A 22,070-nucleotide genomic window follows, 5' to 3' on the forward strand; every position below is an offset into this window, starting at 1 on the left:
TTAAACTCACACAGCTGGATTTCATTTCAAGCTAAGATATTGTCAGTGCTCTTTTTTTCACTAGTCTATGGGACCACCAGTTGTAGCCCTTCCTCACAGAAAAGTTTAGTTCAGAATGCTTCACAAAGTTTTAGACCCGTAGGTAAGCAAGACTGAGAACTAGGTAGACTATTTGCCTTTAGTCTAGAGACTGTTTCTTTCGTTAACTTACCATAGGAACCGAGTAAATGACTTAGGCTCTTACTTCTCTTGTTTGAAACAGGATAATAATGGTGCATTTCATCATGCGTCTGATGAGAACAAAGGAGATGGTTTCCAGGGGACTTGGAGCTCCTCAGATTGTGCTGTCATTTAGTTGTCCTTTTCTAAGTACATAACAACCTAAAAAGTTATATAAAAATAAAATTTCCTCAGTGAGGCATACTTTAAATATACCACAGAAATTTCAATATAAAATATTACAACCCCTGATTGGAGTAAAAATAACATTTTTGTGATGCAAACCATATCCTCCAATACAGTGTGTTTTGCCAGAGAGCAATGGGAGAACTCCCTGGAAAGCATGCATCATAGAACAGTTGCTTCAATGGGAAACAAGAGGAGTGGGGATTATACATTTCAGAGGCACAATAGCAAAATTATTATTTTGAATCGGGGAGTTTCAAGAGTAAAGGTGTTTTACAGCTGTAAGTATATAGCTATGACACCTTAGCATCCCTGATGGTATCCAACATTTGATTACATTGAGTTTTTCCTAAAAATAATTGCCTTCACTTCCCAAACATAGCCAGTGCTCTTGTAAATACAGAGCTTCTCTTACCTATTTTCAGTCAATGTTTTTACCTTTTGTTACACACAAAAAAGCCCGATACTTTTCAAATTATACACTAAGTTATATGTACAGTGTTTTCTTTTTCTACTTCAATGTTAGTTTCCAAAAGAGAATCATTTTAAGCAATTTTTTTAATCAATTGGGTTAAAATCATTTAGGTAGATGAAAACTTGTATTGCAAAAAAAAAAATGCCTAAATATGTTTATGGTTAGAACCTGTGTCATTGTTAAGTGCCTCACACCTGTGTTTTAAGGCTTATAGTTATGTATAAGGATATCTTTTGAATTTCTAGAAGTGTAGAAAGTAAAAACAGGGACTCAGATTTCCTGAGGTTCTGCCTGTCGCAGCGTAGCTTTTAGTGCATTCAAAGAGAAAGTGTTTTATAGAAGGCACATGAGAGGGAAATACTGAGGGGACAGAATTTGCAAACTCAAATGCCTGTAGAGGCTAGGATGCTAAGTGTGCCATGTGGGCTGGATGAAATATAATGGAGTGTGGTAGGGACTGTGGCAAAGCCAAGAGAGCCCACAGGGGACTTTGCATCTCAGCTCCAGCGGATTATTGCCATGTGGAATTCCAACCAAGTGTTGAAATATATATGTATCTTCACACATGTATATATGATATATGTATATATCTTAAGAGAGCTAGAAATGTGAATTTCTGTATGGCATCTTGTAATTTTCAAACATTAATTCCAAGACTTCTATAACAATGTGGTTGGTTGCATACAGGCCAAATGAGGCTCATTTGTGGGTTAGGTTTGGCTCACATGCTGCCAATTTGCACCTTCTGATAAACAGAGGTCGGATGTGTGTGTGTCTGTGTGTAGGCAAGTTAGGGTAGTGCTAGTGATGGGTTTATCTTTCATGAATCCATTAAATATGTTTGTGTATCGCTTTAGGTAACTGGAAGTAAATATGACATGACCTTGAGCTTCACCTTTATTTTAGGAAAAGTGGGCACATCTAAATTCCAACTCAATACTCTCGTGATAGCTTCTCACGGAGTCATGGAGGAAAGGAATTAGGCCATTCTTTGTTATTCTGGCTGATTAATTAGGGTCATATCAGTTGCCAGCATATAACCACAAAGGAACCCCCAAAAGCTTAACTGAAATTTAATTCATTTAAATTGGTTTCAAGTTATGTTGGTAACAACTGTAGGTGCAACCACAACTTTGTATTTATAATTGAATGGTCCAGTAGACATCCTTAAGGCATGACTTCACCATCAGAAGTGAAAATAGGGCCAAAATACCCTTTTAATTTTCATTCCACTGGGGAGACCTGCATGATTCAGTTGTGGCAGTGTTCTGCTAGTTGTGGTTGGTGCGGTTCCTTTTGCTCATAAAAATATAAACCATTTCACATCATCTCAGTTGTCTCATAAATGTAAGTCAAAGAGGGGGAAAGCTATAAAACAAAACAAACACAAATAACCACTAGATAGGCTAAGAAATAATGGACTGGATTATTCCTTAATGTACTTAAGTATAGTACTTTGCATAAAAGATATACCTTTCCTTAGTCAATAGATGGATTCCTGTAAAGTTACTTGTAAATCAATTGTGCAAAATAAAATCATATTTTAAATGCATTAGATAAGTTTGTTGCTTAAAGGAAAGCTATTGTGAATCTTTTTGGAAAGCAAAACAAAAATTCTTTTTTAAAAAAATAAAATCTTCATTCTAATGTATCTTGGTTCCAAGTTCATGGAGCCATTGAGTGTATTGTTTCAACTGCAGTCCTCATCTTGTTTTCTTCTCTAGCACATTATACCTGAAGACCTCAAAAGCCTTTGCAAGTGGAGTGTTGCTTTTAGATTCAATTTAGATTTACATATCTATGAAGACTCGAATCAAATATAGAAATGCTTAATAGGTTTGCGGTCAAGTGAATTTATAGGCAGAGAGGCCATATCAGAGTCAAGGTCCTTTGGGGTTGCACACATGAGACAGGGTTCACTGGGTTCTAATAAGATGGTCTTTAATCCTGTTGTACAGTTTGTAGAAGTTAAAAGGTTAGACCAAGAGGTCATGTTTACCTCTATACTTGGGCTTCTGGTACCTCACAGTAAATTCCATATCACAACAAACAGATGTAATATATAAACTAGATAAATAACAGGGTCCTACTGTATGGCAAAGGGAACTATATTCATTATAGCCTATAATGAAAAAGAGTACATATATATATAGCTGAATCACTATGCTGTACACCAGAAACTAACACAACATTGTAAATCAACTATACTTCAATAAAATAAATAAAAAAGACCCAAATAGATGTGAACAGACCATTGCTCAATCCCTACAAAAATTCACAGACAAAGCATACATAGATGCAGAAGATAGGAGTGGGGGATGTGGATAAGGAGAGGGTTTGCATTGCTGCAGCAAGAATTTTGAACATTAGACGTGATCATGTGGAAAATGGCTTACAACCTCCACCACCTTTTCCATGCGCTCTGTGAAGTCTTTCAGCCTTGTGCTATCTTAGTGTTTTTATTCTTTCCTCTACTTGTTCCTTCTCTTTATCTCCTCTCCTTCAGAAGGAAAAAAAAAAACCTGTTCGTGCAGAGAAATTAAGCACTCTCCTTTGTTGCCTTACCACCACAATGTCCTTGGTTCTTACCTTCTAACCCAAGCAGTTCATCAAGGTATTTTCCAAAAGAAAGACAATTTCCTTTTTGGAAATTTTTCAAATAATAAAGGTTTCACCTCCATTTCAAAAGAAGCAACAGAATCCCATTTCAAATTAGCTTAAGTTGAATTAATAAAACCTTAGAAATGATGACTAGATCAGAGGGGAATCTCCCAAAGCCTAAGTGTAGGAAAACTGTTCCTGGAGGACCTGGGGGGGGAGACTGGAAGGCAGGTCAGCGGTCCTCTGGGCTTTCCTTTCTCTTTCTGAGGCCACGTGCCTCTTGTATCATATTCTCTGTTCACCCTTCCTCGTTTCTCTTAGTAAACCTGCTATTTCTGCTTCTTTATGCACCTGGCTGCCCCACAGCTCACCCCAAATTCCAGATCCCATCTCATTTTCCAGCATCCTCTGTTTCCTTCCAAATTCCCTGGGAAGAGAATCTGGTTGACAGCCTTGGATACCATGCCCATCAGCCCTGCGGTGGATGGGGGATAAGGGAGGGAGGGGTTATGGAGTAAAAAATAAAGGCTATGTGATCTTACCACTGAGAGTGGAGAAAGGACAACTTTTAGAGAAGACGGTGAACTGGGTTCATTCTCAGTATAGAAGTCCATTGCAGGTTAAGAGCCTAAAAGATTACCTTGCAGTTGATCTATAGACATTATTAAATATGGCATTACTACGAGATACCCAGTAAAGTCCAGAGCAGGAATGTGTGATGAGGGACCCTGAAAGTAAAAAAAGAAAAACGAGAGAAAAATGACCTTAATTCCAACCAATGGGCCATGCAAAGGTAGAGTCATTAAAAGAAACAAATTGAAAATAAGTCCAAAAGGCGATACAGTGAATTCACTGAATGTTCACTTTGAAAAACTGAGGGAATGAATTTTCTGTACAGAGTGTCCCAGGAGACAGAGGCTCAGGAGGGACTAATACAGAGTCAGAAGCAGGAAAAGTCGTGGGGGAGGGGCAGGGTGGAGGCAGAAGGCTTAAGGAAGCAGTGTGATGCCTTTTACCTTTTCCTACCATCTCTATGTACAGCCAGAAGAGGAATGAAGCATGGGTTAGAAATCAACATTTTTGATAGTATTTAACAATTTAACAAAATAGCCGTAAGTTATGATACCTCATCTCTTTAGAAATGGGAGTGACTGATTCTCCTTTGGGTAATGGAAGTTGGAACAGTCTAAGACAGCTTCATGAACTCTTACACCGACTCTGCCTTTCAGCCCCTCTCCTATTATGTGACATTAAATCCATCTTTTCACAAAAGACTCACATCTTGAACACCATATTTCAGAGACAAAAATTCACAGATCTCTCCTTGAGCTCTTCTGTTGTTAAATATATATATATATATAAAATATATATATATATATATATTTATTGAAATATAGTCAGTTACGATGTGTCAGTTTCTGTTGTATAGCACAATGTACCAGTCATGCATAGACATACATATCTTTGTTTTCATATTCTTTTTCGTTGAAGGTTATTCAAAGATATTGAACATAATTCTCTGTGTTACACAGAAAAAACTTTTTTTTAAATCTAAGAATGTTTTTTTTTAAGTAATATTCAAAAGTTTCTTCCAAACCCCATTCCATCTTTATGGCAAGTTGGTGAACATTAAGAAAATAACACAGTCCTCGTGTTACTCCATCAGCGTTTCCACCTGGCTTATTGGAGCTTGAATGTTCTCTGGGCTCAGGTCACATGAAGACATTATTATCACCTCATTGTTCAAAGCACCTGGCTATAGAACCCAAAGTGTGAACAATTGCTGAATGACAAATGCCCTAAGCACTGGCCTGCCTTGCCTAATTATACAGCTGTCATGGTGCAGTGGGCAATTTTTCTTTCCAATGTCTCCTCCCCTCTGCCTGGCTTCAAACCACATAGTAAAGAGAAGAATCCACAGAGTCTGCATTAGGGCTTTTAAAGCAACCACAATGCAATCAAAGTATCAGGCTGCAGGAGTCACAGAAACCATTTCTAGAATGTGGTTGACCCATATGTTGCACTTGGGTTGGCGTATGAGTCAGACAAAGGTGCTGCTCATCCTGGCCACATGTGAAAAGGCTGATGACTAAGGCTTCCTCGCTCTTTGGTTCTAGTGTCTCAGTTCCTAACTTTGTCCTCTAGCTCGCTCAGTTGGCAGAAAGGAGATTGTGACTGTATAAGGTCCATCACAGATCTGAAGTGATGATGGTCCAAGATGAAGTTCAAGCCCTGGGCTCACTAGGGTGTTGTCAGGATCAGTGAAGAGCTAGGCACTGTGGCAAGAATGCGAGGAAGTATAAATGAAGGGACGGAGAAGACTTTCTTTAGAGATACATTTAACCTATGTTGTGAAATGTAATCATTTGCTTTCATTGATAACCACTGTAAACATCTTGTGATGCTGAGAGCATAATCATAGTAAGAAAAGTTCTTACATCTGTGTGCAGCATCAAAAGATCATCATAGATAGGTTATGCTATGAAATTCAAATTGATCAGAATCTATGGACTTTGATCCAAAGTGACCAGAGATTAGTAAACAGAATTTACATGTTTTGTACCTTCTTCATTTCTGATATATAAATGAATCATTTCATGGCTGGCTGTTGCACTCATCTCACAGATTTGGTGGTAGAAGATAGGACTAATGATAATATTTGCCACCAGACATTGGTTTTAAAGTGCTGGACAGGCGACCCAGTTTTAAGATCCAGAATAGCATTAACCATGTATTCTATTTCCTTATATTTTGTTATTACCCATTACTGTACTCTGCATATAATAGAAGCTTCATAAACATTTGATAACTAGCACATGGTAGTACACTTTATTAAAGTCATGATGTCAGTAGACCTATATATATATATAAAATTTCCATTTACTCAACTCTTCAGTTAATGTATATTTACTAGGCTTCTACTTGTGCTAGGATTTTTGCTTAGGCCTGGGAGGTATTAAGTTGTAAGAAATTATAATATTGAGAATTGGGCTTGACAGAAATTATGTAATATGCTAATCTAAATATATATTGACCAAACTATGATTGCTTATTCTGATGTTACACTTATTTGGGAGTTTCCATTTTGTTCTTGTGTGAATGTACCCAAATTCAGTTATGGAGAGACCCCGAGAATGAAAGCCTAGTTTTCTTGTGGAAACAGCATGTTTTCCATCCCTTCTCCTTACTGCTTCTCTTTATATTATCTGATTTTATTCTGTGGTTTATTCTCATGATAGAGCAAAGCCTGTGAGTACCAGAGGGCCACAAATTTATGTCTTTTTTTTTTAAGTAATTTTTTGTAGTATATACTTAACTCTCTTAGAACCACTGTTTTTCATTAAATTTCTAAAGGATTTTTTGTAACTCCAATGTTTCTAGCTTCTCTGGAAGCCCAGTGAAGCCACAAGGGTAAACTCAGGCCAATGAGATGTAAGCAGAATTGGATGCTGCCTTAGAAGGTGTACTTTAAAGGGGATATTCACGTAGTTCCTTGCTTCTTCCTCCGTTCTCCTGCCTGGAACACAGATTTTGATGGGTGGAGTCCTAGCAGCCATTTTGGATCATGCGTGGAAGCATCACTTCCTAGGGATGATGGCAGAGCAATGGGATAAAAGGAGGTATCATATCAGCTCACATGCCCACTTCCTGACTTCTTCATGTGGGGGAGGAACCAACTTTTATCTTGTTTAAGTAACCTTGTTTTGGGTTTTCAGTAACACAACTGAATCTAATCCTAACCGATACTTACTGTCTCCTAATTTATGTGGACATTAATATTTAAATTATTTAACATTTGAATTAAAAAATATGAAAAACAAAATGTTCCTCAGCACTTATGGCTGGGAAATAGAGCTATTCAAATGCCAGAAATCTTGAGAAATTCCTACAGGATTTAATGAAAGTCAAAAAAAAAAAAAAAAAAGGATCCTCTAAGGTACAATACTATCTGCAAGGGAGTTTTGTGGTTTTGAGAGAAGAAAGGAGAAATCTTGGACCTTAGGGACAACTGTAGAACTTGGAGAAACCTGTCTGGAGACAGAAAAGGGTGTGGGGTGATGGAGAAAGCAGCAGTTGGAGCCTCTTCCCCACCCACTGTCAGCAGAATTGAGGTGAGAGTTTTGGGTGGCTGGATGAACTGAGCAGAAGCCTCTAGAAGCAGTGGTGGCAGTAGCTCTGGAAAGGTCATTTCCTGAGGCTGCAGTGATCTTAACTGATGTAGCAGAGAGCTTCACGGAGAAATCTGACTTGCAGATTCATGGATGTGGGCAGTTACATCAAAATGCCAGTTTTGGCAGTAGTAGTTCTAGAGAAACAGCTTCCTGAGAGAGCACGTTCCTTTCCTGATGTGGTGGGGAGTTGCTTGTGAGGGCTGGGCCTGGAAACTTCAGGACACTGGAAGCAGAGGGCTGACAAGGACAGTAAAGGAACTCTCCTTGAACCATCGGGGGATCATTTTTGCTCCTGGAAGGATCTAGCCTCACAGCTGGTCTAATCTTGGAAGAGCAGCTTTCCTAGGAATGTGGAAGAAAATCCTGTGTTGAAGTCCCTTCCCCTTCCCCTGCCAGGATTTCCAGACCTCATCTTTCTTCCGATGACCTTCAGGCCCATCACCTTGAAGTTGCAAAGGTACACGCCAACCAAAAGCCAAGAAGAATCTCCCACTCTGTTTCAGAGGGAAATACCAAACCTGACTAGGCTTTTTGCTATTTCAAAATGAGAAACTAGGAAAAAAAAATGGATCCTGTAAATAATTCTGAATCATGAAGAAATGGTCATATAGTTGAAATAATCTGAATCTTAAATATTTTGTGTTTCTTTTAACTTTCCTTTATTGTAAATTTAAATTTTTATCTAAATAATATATTTAGTAGTACTTTAAAGACTTATAATTCAAGTTTCCTTTTCTGCCTTGCCAATTCTCATTTCTCTAAGGCCCTTGTTTGTTAACTCTTAGTATTTCAAATGTAACCAACACATTACACTGTTCATTTTTGAGGTTTAGATGTTATTTCCTATTATAGGAAGTAAGTTCTTTCCCCCACAAATTTCACTGTAATCCTATCAACATTTTATTAACCAGTATTTACATTACTATGAGTATGTAAATGGTGTTCACAGTTGAGCCACTTTTGTATCATTTCATTTGTATCATTTGTATCATTTCCTTTCTTGTACAACTTTTTGTTTTGGCTGGAATTAGTAATTGCCTTTCTTTTTTGTTTTTGGTTTGTTTGCTTAGGATCTGTGTATGTATAACTAATTTGTCACTCAATTCTCCAGATTAAAGTAAATCTCCTTATCACAGTCAAACAATCTTGGCACAGAGCTCCTGGGCACTCTGTTCTCCTGCCCCCAACCCATCTTGGCCCCTGCACAGTTGTCATCCAGGGATCTCCCTCTACCATTTTCCTGGATTTCCCTTAGTCTCTAACTGTATGGGGTCTCCAGTTTCCTGATTCCCATGTTTCCCCCTTTCATGGTGTACTCCTGTGTTTTGATGGAGCACATCAACCAGTGGCTTCCTGCAAGGAGCATTTTTTGGAGACCTTGACAGCCTGAAACTATCCTTTTTTGGCTTTAACATTTGATTTGTAATTTGGCTGGAATTAGGATTTTGACTTGGAAGTTATTGCTGACAGAATTTGGAAGACCTTGCTCCTTTACTGTTTTAGCTCTGGATGTTGCTAAGCCAAATGCCATTCTCACTTGCCATCTTTCTCCTTGTTTTTGGGAGGAGGGGGAACCTTTATACTATTCTCTTTATCCCTGGTATTCTGAAATTTCACAAAGATATTCCATGTAGTGCCTTTATTCTTTATGGGACACTTGGACTTTCATAATCTAGAAACCCTTTTTCTTTAGAGATGGCATATTTTATCATATTATTTCTTTGCTTATTCTTGTTCTTCATTATTTTAGACTTTTCCTCCTTCTGGAATTCCTATTATTTTGATGTTGGACCCCTGGGATCCCTTCTTTGATTTTATTAATTTTTCGCCTTCCTAATTTCTGTATTTTTTCATGTGTTTGCTTTGCTTTCTGGAGATTTCCTCACTTATCTTCCCTTCTTTTACATTTTTAGTTTATTGTTCTCTGAAAGTTCCTTACTAAAATGCCAGTATGTTTTTATTTCATGATGCAAAAATCTTATCTGATTACTTTCAGACTAATAATACTATTTTTTCTTAAATTTTAAAACTTTTTTTCTGCTGCATTGACTTTGTTTTCCTTCAATTTTATTTTGTTTATTTTGGACTGTCTTTACGGTTAGAAGCTATTCTCAAATGTGTGGTGAACTTTGGTTGTATGTTCATATTTAAAATGAAGATTAGAATTCTTGGGTGCAGGGGCAGAGCCTATGGTCTGGTGGCCTCTGAATGTTATTATCTGAAGGCCTTTTGGAGGAACCATTTCTAGGAGGAAGCCTGCAATTTCTTGCCTGGGTATTGGCAGTCTTATTGCTCAACATGTATTGTTTGCTTGGCTCTTCAATCCGATTTTCAGAGTGCTATCTCAACTTCACCTTCAGCCATGCCTGAAGGCTCTGACTCTGAATTCTCACTGGCTTTGTCTCTCCAGGGGCATAGTCTCCCCAGGGAGGGTCCTCTAGGGTAGGATAAGGTTCTTGGCCGGATACATGGAGTGTCAGAAGACATCTCTGGTAGATTTTCAACCATTTCTTTTGTTTTAAGCTTTACCTTACAATTCTCTTTTTATGAGTACCTGCAATAATCAATTTATGAGAGTCTAAGGTTGTGGGATACAAAATTTACTTACTGGTTCATTTTGTTCTTTTTCTCCAGTCTTAGATTTTGCTTTTTTTTTTTTTTTTTAAGCAAATTATAGTTGATTTACAATGTTATGTTAGTTTCTGGTTTACAGCATAGTGAGTTAGTTATATAACACACACACACACACACACACACACACACACACACACACACTTAAATATTCTTCTTCTTATTCTTTTCCATTATAGGTTATTATAAGATATTAAATATAGTTCCCTCTGCTATACAATAGGAACTTGTTATTTATCTATTTCATGTATGGTGGGTATTATCTACAAATCCTGAACTCTTAATTTATCCCTCCCACACTCCCTTCCTTTTGGTAACCATAAGTTTGTTTTCTTTATCTGTGAGTCTGTTTCTGTTTTGTAAATTAAGTTCATTTGTATCATTTTTTTAGACTCCACATAAGTGATATCATATGATATTTGTCTTTGATTTACTTCACTTAGAATGATAATCTTTGGGTCCATACGTATTGCTGTAAATGGCATTATTGCATTCTTTTTTATGGCTGAGTAGTATTCCATTATGGTTTCAGCTTTTTGAATACACACTACACACACACACACAACCAGGATCATTTGTACATTCAGAAAAGGATATTTTAAAAAAATATTAAAGAAAAGAGAAATATATATTATAAACTTTTGTGCTCTTGCAATTATTAGAAAAATATGGGTTATATAAAATAAAATCTGTAAGAGATGGTAATATAATAAACAGACTTGAAATTGGAACTGATTTGAGAGGCAAGCAGAAATTTAAAATAAGTTACAAGGAAAAATAACTTTTAAAGTCAACATTTAAGAACAGTGTTTAAAAAGGCAGTAAGAGTAGAAATAACACCATCATAAATTAAATCAAGGGTGTAGAATATATGCTTGATAAAAAGCTCCCAGAATTCAGAGGTTAAGGACAAAAAAAATACAGAGAATCAGAGATGAGGTAAGTAATTTGGAGGATATATTAATGAGATCCTACTTATAGAGAGTGAGTGTTACTGAAGGGGATGTAAGAATAAATAGAAGGGAGGAAATATTAAAACACAACACTTGGCTGGGCTGGTGAACACAGTTCTGGCTTTGCAAACTGAATAAATGCAGTAAATCCCAGGAAATATTAATGAAAATAACTCAACAAATAGATGTATTCTGATGAGAGTCTTAAACTTCAAGATGAAAAAAGAAAACAATATGACATGTATCTAGGCAGTAAAGACAGGCCCTTCACAGAGGAAAAAAAAACCAAACAACAAAGTCCAAAATATCCAGTCTGATTTTCCTCTGTAGTAAGAGACAGCACAAGAGTATGACATAATTTCCTACGTGTTCTAAAGGGGGAAAAATTGTAACAGAAGATTTCTATACCATAGCTAAGTTTTATTCCTATACAAAAGTAACAGAAACACTTCACTGGATATACAGTGACTCACAAGGCATAAATTACGGGTACACAAAGTTTCCTAACAACTAAGAGATGAATACACAGACACACTCAAAAATAGAGAAGTAATGAAATACAGAAAGATGAGGGCTGTTATCATAAAAATATTAATATTAATGATAAATTAAGGAAACAATAAAATGTTATTCATTCTTAAAATGTGTATATTTAAAGAAAGAATAACTAATTTAAAGCAAGAAACTAGACCTCAGATCCTGGATTGTATCACAAAAAGTGGTAGGAAGAAGTGAAAGTTGTCATTTTCTCACCTAGGGAATCTGTTTCCATCTAAAGTTAATAATTAGAGGAAAATAAATTTTTATAAACAGTTGGAAAATGTACAAGTGGGAGGTTAATTTCTCAGAACTATCTAGAGGGGAGAGAGGGAGAAATATAACTTGAATACAATAGAAAGGAAATAAAACATCAAAGGAGGATTAAGAAGGCAAAGCATCAAAAATGACAGAAGAGAATTTGTAGGGAAACATGTGCTTTAAAAGAAAACTGTGCCTTGTCTCCAGACAGCACATCCGTTTGGGTTATTTAATCCTAGCCTCTCATTTTCTTGGAGTTATTTTACAACTGTAAGTTGTAGGTATCTGATAGCAATGCAAATTAATTCTTGTCGAAAAGCATGCAAATTCTGTCCTGACCTGATCAGTTGAACCACCTCCTCATGCCTCCCCCAAAAACCATTTGCCTCCGGTTGCACATTCATGTCAATATTCCTGATCTATAAATGTATCTGTTCTTCAGATCCTCTTTTGAACTGGTTCTGACATCTGTCTGGTTCCCTCCGGAGGTAAATAACATTTTTAACTCGTGTTCCTTTCTATATTCTCACAGGAGTCAGGATTAACCTTGTTTGGAAATTCTTCTTTTAGCAAAACTGATCATTTCTGATTAGTATAAATGAAACAACACCTTGAGCAAGTCAGACACAAAAAAACAGGGTTAACAGTGTTTGTATATGACTGAGAAGAATTTATGTCAACCAATAATAAACAGGATAAGGAAAGTCAATGTAAGCATTTGAAATTTCAATCTGCAATGAATTTACAATGGGTTCTAAATATATCATTGAAATAAATAATGCAGAAAATGTCAAAAAACAAGGAGAAATGATCACGTCTAATAGTAGTAAGAATCTCTGTTAGACTTATCCTTTCAACTTGACACCTGGAACAGACTGGCTAAATAAATAAATAAACAAATAAAGGTCCAAATAATGTAATTGACAATACTAATTTATTAGTCATATATTGAACTTTGTACTCTATAAATGAGTAGATGACATAGCCTTGAAGTTCTCTGTCTTACAGAGTAACTTTGCAGTCTCAGAAAGCTTGATGGAACCAGAAGAATAGAGCATTAATTTCATTTAAAAAAGAATAATATACTCAACAACCTCATCATATTCTGAATCTTACTATGTTCTTGGCTTTTATCTTTAACTGACTCAGCTTGACTCCCATTGAAGACTACCTAAATGAATGATAGATTGATAAATAAATCTGAGGTGTTTCTTTGAAAAAAAAATAGACAACCCCCTAGATAATCTAATAAAAATAGAAATAGAAAATAAGATGTCCATGCATACATTTATTTCTTGTTTACTTAAAAATAAAGAATACAGATGGTAGCTGGACTTATAGTGGTGATTATTTTGAAATGTATAGAAATATTGACTCACTATGTTATGTTGTAGGTCAATTATACTTCCAAAAACAAACTCATAGAAAAAGAGATCAGACTTGTGGTTTCTAGAAGCATCGGGTGGGAAGAGGGGGAATTGGATGAGATAAAAAAGAGAAAAGAAAAAAATAAAAATGGTACGTGCGAGATGGTTAATGCAAAAGAAGCTATGTTAGAGCAGCAGTTATACATTATAAAATTGAAATAACTGAAATGTTCCAAAGCAGGCTATTGTATCATATTTTATATTTATTTAATCAAATCCTATCCTGCCATTAAGAAAAATATTTTAGAGAGATACTTAGCAACATGGAAAATGTCCACAGCATGTTATTAAGTGGAAAAACATGACTGCAGACAAAGTGCAGAAGTGTACTTTTATATTTGTAAAAAGTATAAATCTATGTATAAATGTATGAAGAAATATATACCAAAATGTTACAAATCTGTTTTTTTCTGAGATTAGAGATTTAAAAAAGTTTTTCTTTGTGCTCAACTATATGTTCTAACTTTAGACTAAAAGACATGACAAAAAAGTATAAAATTTTGATACCTGCATTAGGAATGTCCTCTGTTTTCTTCCTGCTTCACTTTCCTCTCCCTAGATGTTTGCCCAGGCAGCTTATGAATGAGTGAGTGGACACCTTGGCACTTCTTGTCAGTCAACAGCTGATGGGGCCAGAGGTACACACCTGCCCCAAGCTGGGCTCATTAGACCCTATCTCCTGAGAATTTCAGATTGGGATTCGAAATTACTAGTCAGTTAACTATGAGAACAAGGATCATACAAACAGACAGACCTAGGGATCTGGGGGCTGTCATTGGAGCATGGCCATTTAGAAGTCGTTTGTACCAAGCAAGCGGGAGAGTTGGTTTGCAAAGAGAATAATGGATAATAACAATAATGTATACCACGTAGTGTGTGCTCTTCATGTGACAGGAATTCTTCTAAACGCCCTATAAGGATGAACTTCATAGGCATGTCCATCCTTTAAGGTAGCTGCTATCATTGTCTGCACATTATATGTGAGGAAACCAAGGCACAGAGAGAGGAGATGAAGAAGAGTGCAGAGGTCAGAGAGGTGAAGGACCATGTTGGCTCTGAAGGACAGGAAAGAGAAGAGTGGCTCCCTTGGGCCCCCCAGGCTTTGCAGGTCCTAGTTCCAGTCCCTTGTGGGGCCCAGTTATATTTCCTTCCATCTGCTTCCAGGAGATTACTCTGACTCCTTCAGCTAAACTCCAAGCTTGAATGGGTAACAGTTTCTTGCAGTCTATCAAACCACGGCTAGAGGGGAGTAAATGCTGTTGGTGACTACAAATTAAGTCTTTGATATCTTTGATTTCTTTTCATGTTACCTTTCAACACAGTCCAGCAGTGGAAATAAACTTGGTAGAATCAGTGGCATCTATTCTCCCAATTCCCAAATAATTTTAGAAAGTATTGAAGATTTGCCCGTTAAGGAGAAAGTGCTCATTGAAACACAGTCCTTGAAAGATTGAGGAAATCTCTAGGCACCCTTCCTCTTCCCCTGAAGATGCATATTCATGTACACGTTTATAAACAACTTCAGGAAAGAGTTCATATATTTTAGTGTGGCTACCAACTTCTGGGTTAGAGGCTGTTTTTTGTTGTTGTTGTTGTTTTTTGTTTGTTTTAAATTGCATTATCTTTAGTTTACATATTAGCACAATGTTGAGTTAACTTCATCTAACCAGAGTGTTAAATGTTTTAATATACCCACCTCTTATACTAGCTTTGTCAGTCTCTGGCTGCAGGGCAATTGGAAGGGGTCAAAAGAGCATTCCTGAGAAAGGAATACAGAGATGGGAGCTTCAAAAATGACTTTTAATGGCAAAAAATACTCTAGTAAGGTGTGAAAACTGTTTTCTCTGAGACCAACACTTGAACATTTTCTTCTTAGATTTTAGGGTATACTGGGCTGTGAATAATTTTTTTTTTTAATGGAAGATTTTCATTCTGGAGGTAATTTGTATTTCAGAGTGGTGAAATTATTGAAAAAAATATTGAAAAACTATTAAGATTTGCATTGGGGCAATAGAAGAGTGTTTCCCCCCTTATTTTCATGTAGTAATGGTATGTTAAACAGCTAGATGGCTATTCTTACCTAGAGGACTCAAAGAACATTTAGTAGCCAAATATCCAGATGAAAAGAGAAGCATTCAGTTAATCATCTGGATGTTTTGACTACAAGAGGCAGAATCTGTGGATGTTTCTGAATATTGGAAAAAAATATTTGGAAGCAACCAGATGTTTTCAGCCTCATGCAGCTCAAACATCCACATGTTGGGCCTAATTTCCCCCTTTTCCTGCAGGATATTTTAGCATCTAGTAGACCCAGCCACAGTTCTAGGAATTCTGGATTTTCAGCTAGTGTCACAGAAAATTCTTTGGAGGAAGAACATGCACACTAAAGTGTGAAGGTTATGGATGATCATAAACATTAAGAGTGGGGAAAAAAGTAGGTGGGGATTATACCACTGACCAGTCAGACCAAGTCATCACTAATATAAATCGTCAGCAATAATGTCCCCTTGTGAAGCATCTAATAATTAGGAATAATAAACGTGATCTGGTGGCCCTTACTGATTAAAAGGAAGCCAGTAGTACTTGCAGTGTTTACAAAACTTGAAAGACGTGGAAAGGGACATCTTCTGCTTTGAGATGAGTTGAAAATTATAAACTTCGTGGAAAGGAGTTAGAAGAGTTTAGTTTCCTTCTCTTATTTTATTGGGCTGAGTCTAATGTGACTCTGAAGTGTCTCCAATTACAGTGTTCTTGAACTTGTGGGAATCAGCCTAATAAAAATACTGTAAATAAATACAGCTCATCCCGCAGCTGTGGGCTGGCTGTGTAGATTACCATGGTGCAGGAGTTAGGGTCAGCCTCCAAAAAGCAGATTCCATTTTCTGCATGGCGGTAACATGAACTTGAATGGAGGCGTTAAATAAGAAGACAATATTTGGATTCTGATTAAGATTCTAAAATCTGATTTTTAGCCAACTTGTTGTTGGCAAAGAACAGTGATGCCATAAATAAAATAGCCACAGATGGGTCTGGATATCTGTTTTGAACAACCATCAAAAAAAATGCTTTTATTTTAATTGATTGATACTGAACAAAAGTAGTATTCAGCCAAAACCTTATTGCTAGTCCTGTTGCAATTATTTTTTTTTAACCAGTTCACCACTGCATTCCAGGGGACATTCAGGACCTCCTATAGAGGTGCCTGGTACAGCGTCTGTGCCTGGTATGTTTGGCTTTGCATACTGTGCCGAAAATTGTTCAAGAAATTAATCTCTTTTTTACTTCGGAAAGCATAGCTCTTTGGAAGGTAACCTAGATGTGGTCTGGGTTTCTTTTTTCAAGTTAACAATCTTCAGAGAATCTGAGGTTGAGTTGAAGTCAGGAATAACATGGGCTGTCATTGTAGGATGGGAAAGACTGAAAGTCCATGCTTTCTAAGGAATTTATCCAGAGAATGGAGGAAGAAAAGGCAGACTTTAAAATCTAAAAAAGCATTTTATATTTTTAATTGCTTTCTAAAGAATTAGACTCTGGCTTAATTTGAGAAAGCATCTCAAAAATCCTTCATACTACAGCAGAAGTCACCCAAATATGATCCAATTAAAAGATATATATATACACCAGTGATAACACCCGGCATTGTTTGACTTTGATAGAAACAGTAAACATGACTTTGGTTCTGCAGATCCTTTCATGGAAAGTGGAGGAAGAAATAGAGTAACTATACACACTGTTGGAACCAGGTGAAGAGCTAGCCACGATTTTTCCTTTCAGTAGAATGATACTTTTTACACCTTTACATACCAAATAACTTGAAAAAGTTTTCCACAGTGCTTTGTTCTGATGTGTAACAGGAGAATTGGAAATGATCAGGGTCAATTAGAGAGACCGTAGGCATCATTGGGAATGCGTATTACAGTGGATAAGGGTGAACTAGAGATAGGCGGCTTGGGTGAGAATCTGGATTTTGCCTCTTCCGGTTTTCTGATCTCATGCAAGAGATTTAAGCTTTCTATGCCTCAGTTTCCTCATCTGCAAAATGGGGTGATAGTAGTCCTAGTGCCTAGTTTGTAGCAAGAATTAAAGAAGGAGTATTGGTAAAGCTTTTAGATCAATGCCACCTATGTAAGTAACCTCTGAAGCCAAAGGACATGAACCAAAGAGCATTGAATCAAAAGGTATGTGAAGCTCTGAGATGGGAATGATGGGAACTGAAGAAGCCATACAATACGATGCCGAAATCCGAAGTAAAATGGAACATGTTTTGACACTTAACGACATTCTAGAAGATGGGCGGCAGCAAGATGTACACACGTGCCTGCAGAACATGTGGCGAGGAGGTGGGGGGTTGGGCAAGGGAGCTCAATCTCACAGCTTTCAATTAGGAGCCTGTGGGTGGGAGAGAAGACTGGAGTTCGCAGGGAAGGAACTGGCTGATATTATTATTATTTTTTTGATGTAGCATTCCAGAAAACATAATCAATGGCACCCGTCCAGTTCCCATTTAGTAACCAAAGAACTAACTGCAGCTGTTTTTTATGCCTGGTGGTGCCAGTTTGATAGTGTATAATCATATTTGCATAAAGATAAAAAGGAAGGTGTTATAGAACACAGTTAAGCCTATGGTTTCACCATGAATTAAAGGTAATTTCAGACTAATTAGGTATAATTTGTTAAGGAATTCTTCCCAGCAATGATGACTCTGATTTTGTAATTACAGGACAATGCTTACTGTGGCTTTCAAGGCAGAGGAAAGCACACCCGAGGGGGTCGTGTCCCACACGAGGCAGATCTGATGGTGCCACAAAAGACAGGTGTTTTGTCAGATTTCAGCCACACACTTTCACACCTGCAACGCATTAACTACAGCAGCAGTGTTAATGAAGACCAGGTGCCTGTTCTCCAGCTTAAATGAGGAACTGGCATGGCGTTTGTTGTTTGCAACCTGATGTCTACCTCCACGTCTCCGAACACTGGCCTTCTGGGTGATGGAGAGGCTGAGCTGGGTGAGTAGGCTTATGGGCAGCTTTGCCCTGGTCCTTTTTCTCTTTGGGAGGCTGGAGGTATCGAAACGTTAACCTTCACGTAATGACGGTTACGTCTTTACTAACCTGCTGAATCCACCCATTCTCACCCTGAAATGGTGGGAGAAACTCTGGTACCCCAGAGGCGTTCTCGGCTGTCTGTGCTGCCAGCCCCTTTTGTGCAGAGTTCAGCCTCTGAGAGTCCTGGAAAGAGCTGAGCTCCACAATCTACAAAATGGATTTCTGGAAAAGTGCTGTGTTATCAGCTGCTACCAGGGAAAGTTTGATTGTAGCTACTTGAGTCTTTTCAGACTTGAAGTTGTGCCATTCTATCCGGAAATGAGTAATGGAGGCCTTGAGCGAACGTTTTCATTTTAATAAAACACAAGGTTTTCATTGTGTGTGGCTCCGTCGTCGTAATGCTCTCTGTTATGAAATAAAAAAATCTTTCTTTCCCTCCCTTAGAAAAAAAACAAACAAACCTCAGGAGCAGAGCATTTCCCTCTTTTTTTCCTCCTTTCCTTTGTTTCACGACTTTCTGCTTCTGTTGTCTACTCCTTGCAGTTCCCAGCAGTTAAATGAAAAGTTAACATTGTCTCAAAAAAAACCCAACCCCTCCTCCTCAGAAACCAAAAGAAACTACACACTGGAATTGAAAGTGGGGAAGAGAATGGGCAGGGATAGCTTCTCAGGGGCAGGAAGATAATTATCAGACTCATTACCAGTGACTTCTGGCCCATGAGAGTTCCCTGACAAAACAACCTCTTTACCCTGGGAGATGGAAGAATGGACAAATAGCAAAATGTCCAATGCTGTGTTTAAACCCCCAGCCCTAACTGAGCTAGAAAAGAATGGAATCATAGCCTTTTAGAGCGGCAGATGTCAATCTTGGAGTGGGAAGTTCTCTCAGTTCTGGGGTTCTTTAGCTCTTCAGTACCTGAAGTGAATCCATTGGCCCCCAGAGCCACCCATTCAGAAAGCAACTGTTGAAATGACCTTCTAAGAACACAGATCTGAATCGTTCTTTCCCAGTGATTTCTCAGTGCCTTTCAAAGTACAGTCAGAGTAAACTTGAGAGTTTTTAAGAGGCACCCCAGAGGTACCGGTGTGGTTGAGTGGGGAGGTATTTCCAGAAAGATAGGACTCTTTCTCCAACTTCTCCTACCCACAAAGAAAGCAATTTTCTTTCCCACTATGTTTACTTATAAAATTTTATCTTTTTGAGCAGTTTTAGGGTCACAGCAACATTGAAGGGAAGACACAGAGATTTCCCATACACTTTCTGCCCCCACAAATGCATAGCCTCCCCCCTTGTCAGCATCCCCTACCTGCATAGTATGTTTGTTACAACTGATGTCCCTGGATCGACACATCATAATCATCTGAAGTCCACAGTGTACATTATGGTTCCTTCTTGGTGGTGTGCATTCTGTGGATTTGGATAGATGATGACATGAACCCATCATTATAGTATAATGCAGAGACGTTTCTCCATCCTTAAAATCCTGTGCTCTGTTTATTTATCCTCACCTCCAACCCCTGGAAACCATTGATCTTTTTACTGTCTCTATAGTTTTGCATTTTCTAGAATGTCATTTATTTGGAATCATAACATACATCACTTTTCAGATTGGCTTCTTTCATTTTAATATGAACTTAAGTTTCCTCCATGTCTTTTCCTGAGTTGATAGCACATTTCTTTTTAACACTGATACTGTGCCGTCATGTTTTCTGGTTGTACCACAGCTTATCCGCTCACCCATGAAGGACATCTTGGTTTTTGGACATCCAAATTTTGACAGTTATGAATAAAGCTGCTATAAACATCCACTGTCCAAGGTTTTGTGTGGACGTAAGTTTCAGCGCCTTTGGGGAAATACCAGGGAGCACAATTACTGAATCATACGGTAAAGGATGTTTAGTTTTGTAGTAAACTTCCCAGCTATCTTCCAGTCTTCTCTCTCCTCTTTTTCTCCTTTCTTTTATTTTACCATGTCGACCTGCCATTGGCTGCTCCCTGCAATTTCTAGCAATATGTGAAAAGTTAACATTGTCTCAAAACCCCCCTACCAAATTCATTGATAAGGAGAATAGATTGGTTGTCACAAGAGATGGGAGGGGGTAGGGGTGATGAAATGGCTGAAGATAGTTTAAAAAAAAAAGTGTACCATTTTGCATTCTTACCAGCAGTGAGTGAGTATTCCACATTTTCCATAGCCTTTGGTATTGTCAGTCTATTTCCTTCTCATATTGCATTGCTAGGACTTTCAGTACAGTATTTTAAAGGCGTGATGAGAGAGGATATCCTTGCCTTGTTCTTTTCAATTTATTTTATTGATTTGGGGGGCCCATCAAAGATTTAATATGGAAGAGTGGTGGAAGCTGCTAAGAAATAGTTTGGAAACCCTATCTTGGTTCCCTTGGGCTTCTACTAAGTTCTCAGGTCATTAGGCGAATACAGATGTTCCTTGTGGACACTGTTGGCCATGTGTGCAGATTCTGCTGAAGGCCACCTCTGGGCAAAGGTGTTGTGGCCTTCCCACATGGCAAGAAATCAAGTCATGGTTTTGATGTTTTTGGCAAACCTGATCTAAAGCAAATGAATCTCTTTTCAGTTAGTGTTACTGGCAGTTTAGATGACAGGTACTCACCATAGAGCTCAATTTCGAATTCATTACAACAGAACTCTCAAACTGATGTTGTAGAGATTGTCTCAGACCTTGCTAATCAATGTGAGGTCTATGGATTGGTAGCAGTGATCTAATTTGGGAGCTTGTTAGAAATGCCGCGTCTCGGGCCCCAACTCTGACTTCTTGAATCAGGATCTGCGTTTTTAACAAGTTTTTCTGTTGAGTCAATTCTTGAACTCATTTACTCATTAAATTTTGACCAGCCCTGGTCCAGGAGACACTGTGACCATGTATTCCTGTAGATCAGAAATGTTAACTTTGGAAACCTTTTGATCTACAAATCTGCCTCAAGTATACAAACGTCCTACAGTTGAAGGCAAAACTGAATCTGTGTGAGGGCATATGTGCCTGTGTTTGCAACCGTAAGTCCACTTTTTTGTGAAGAGATGTCATAATTTTTCAGCTTTTGAAAATACTGCAAACTATTTGCAAACAAATAATTAACTTCTTCAGAATGGTAAGTACGACTCCTATGCTGGATCAGAACTCCAGACTTAGGAATGCTATCAAAAGACTATAACTCAGTTTTCTCTGCTGCTACTCAGATAAAATGAAGTCATCTTTGGATCTTTTGCAAATGCCTGTTCAAGTTTGCCCAAGTGTGGTCCAGTATCACTTACTAGAGTTTTAGGACACTAGAATGAGTTCGTGATGAAATACAATACTCCTTTTTAATCAGACAATAAATGCCGTACAAATCACTATCCCACCCCTGTTCCTCCTTTTTATTTATTTATTTTTAATGTCGCCAGTTGGGAGGAAGCTCGGAAATAAATAGGGCACATATGTAACACAACTCTGCGAAGGCAGAAATCCTGGGACAGATCTGTGAACTAGTTCATGAATACTGCGCAGAGGCGGTAACAGCTGAACTGCAGTTGAAGGATAAGAAGG

The 22,070-nt window shown here is 37.8% G+C and overlaps 1 long non-coding RNA gene across 1 annotated transcript in view; it reads left to right on the forward strand.

The window, feature by feature from the left end:
- The window catches only part of LOC116663106, a 227,151-nt gene that overhangs the window by 30,553 nt on the left and 174,528 nt on the right, over positions 1-22,070 (forward strand). The window contains exon 2 of the long non-coding RNA XR_004319158.1: positions 18,183-18,468. This is a non-coding gene — a long non-coding RNA (uncharacterized LOC116663106). The remainder of the gene's footprint in view (positions 1-18,182; positions 18,469-22,070) is intronic.

The sequence above is a fragment of the Camelus ferus genome, chromosome 4, assembly GCF_009834535.1.
Source record: "Camelus ferus isolate YT-003-E chromosome 4, BCGSAC_Cfer_1.0, whole genome shotgun sequence".
Lineage (NCBI taxonomy): Eukaryota > Metazoa > Chordata > Mammalia > Artiodactyla > Camelidae > Camelus > Camelus ferus.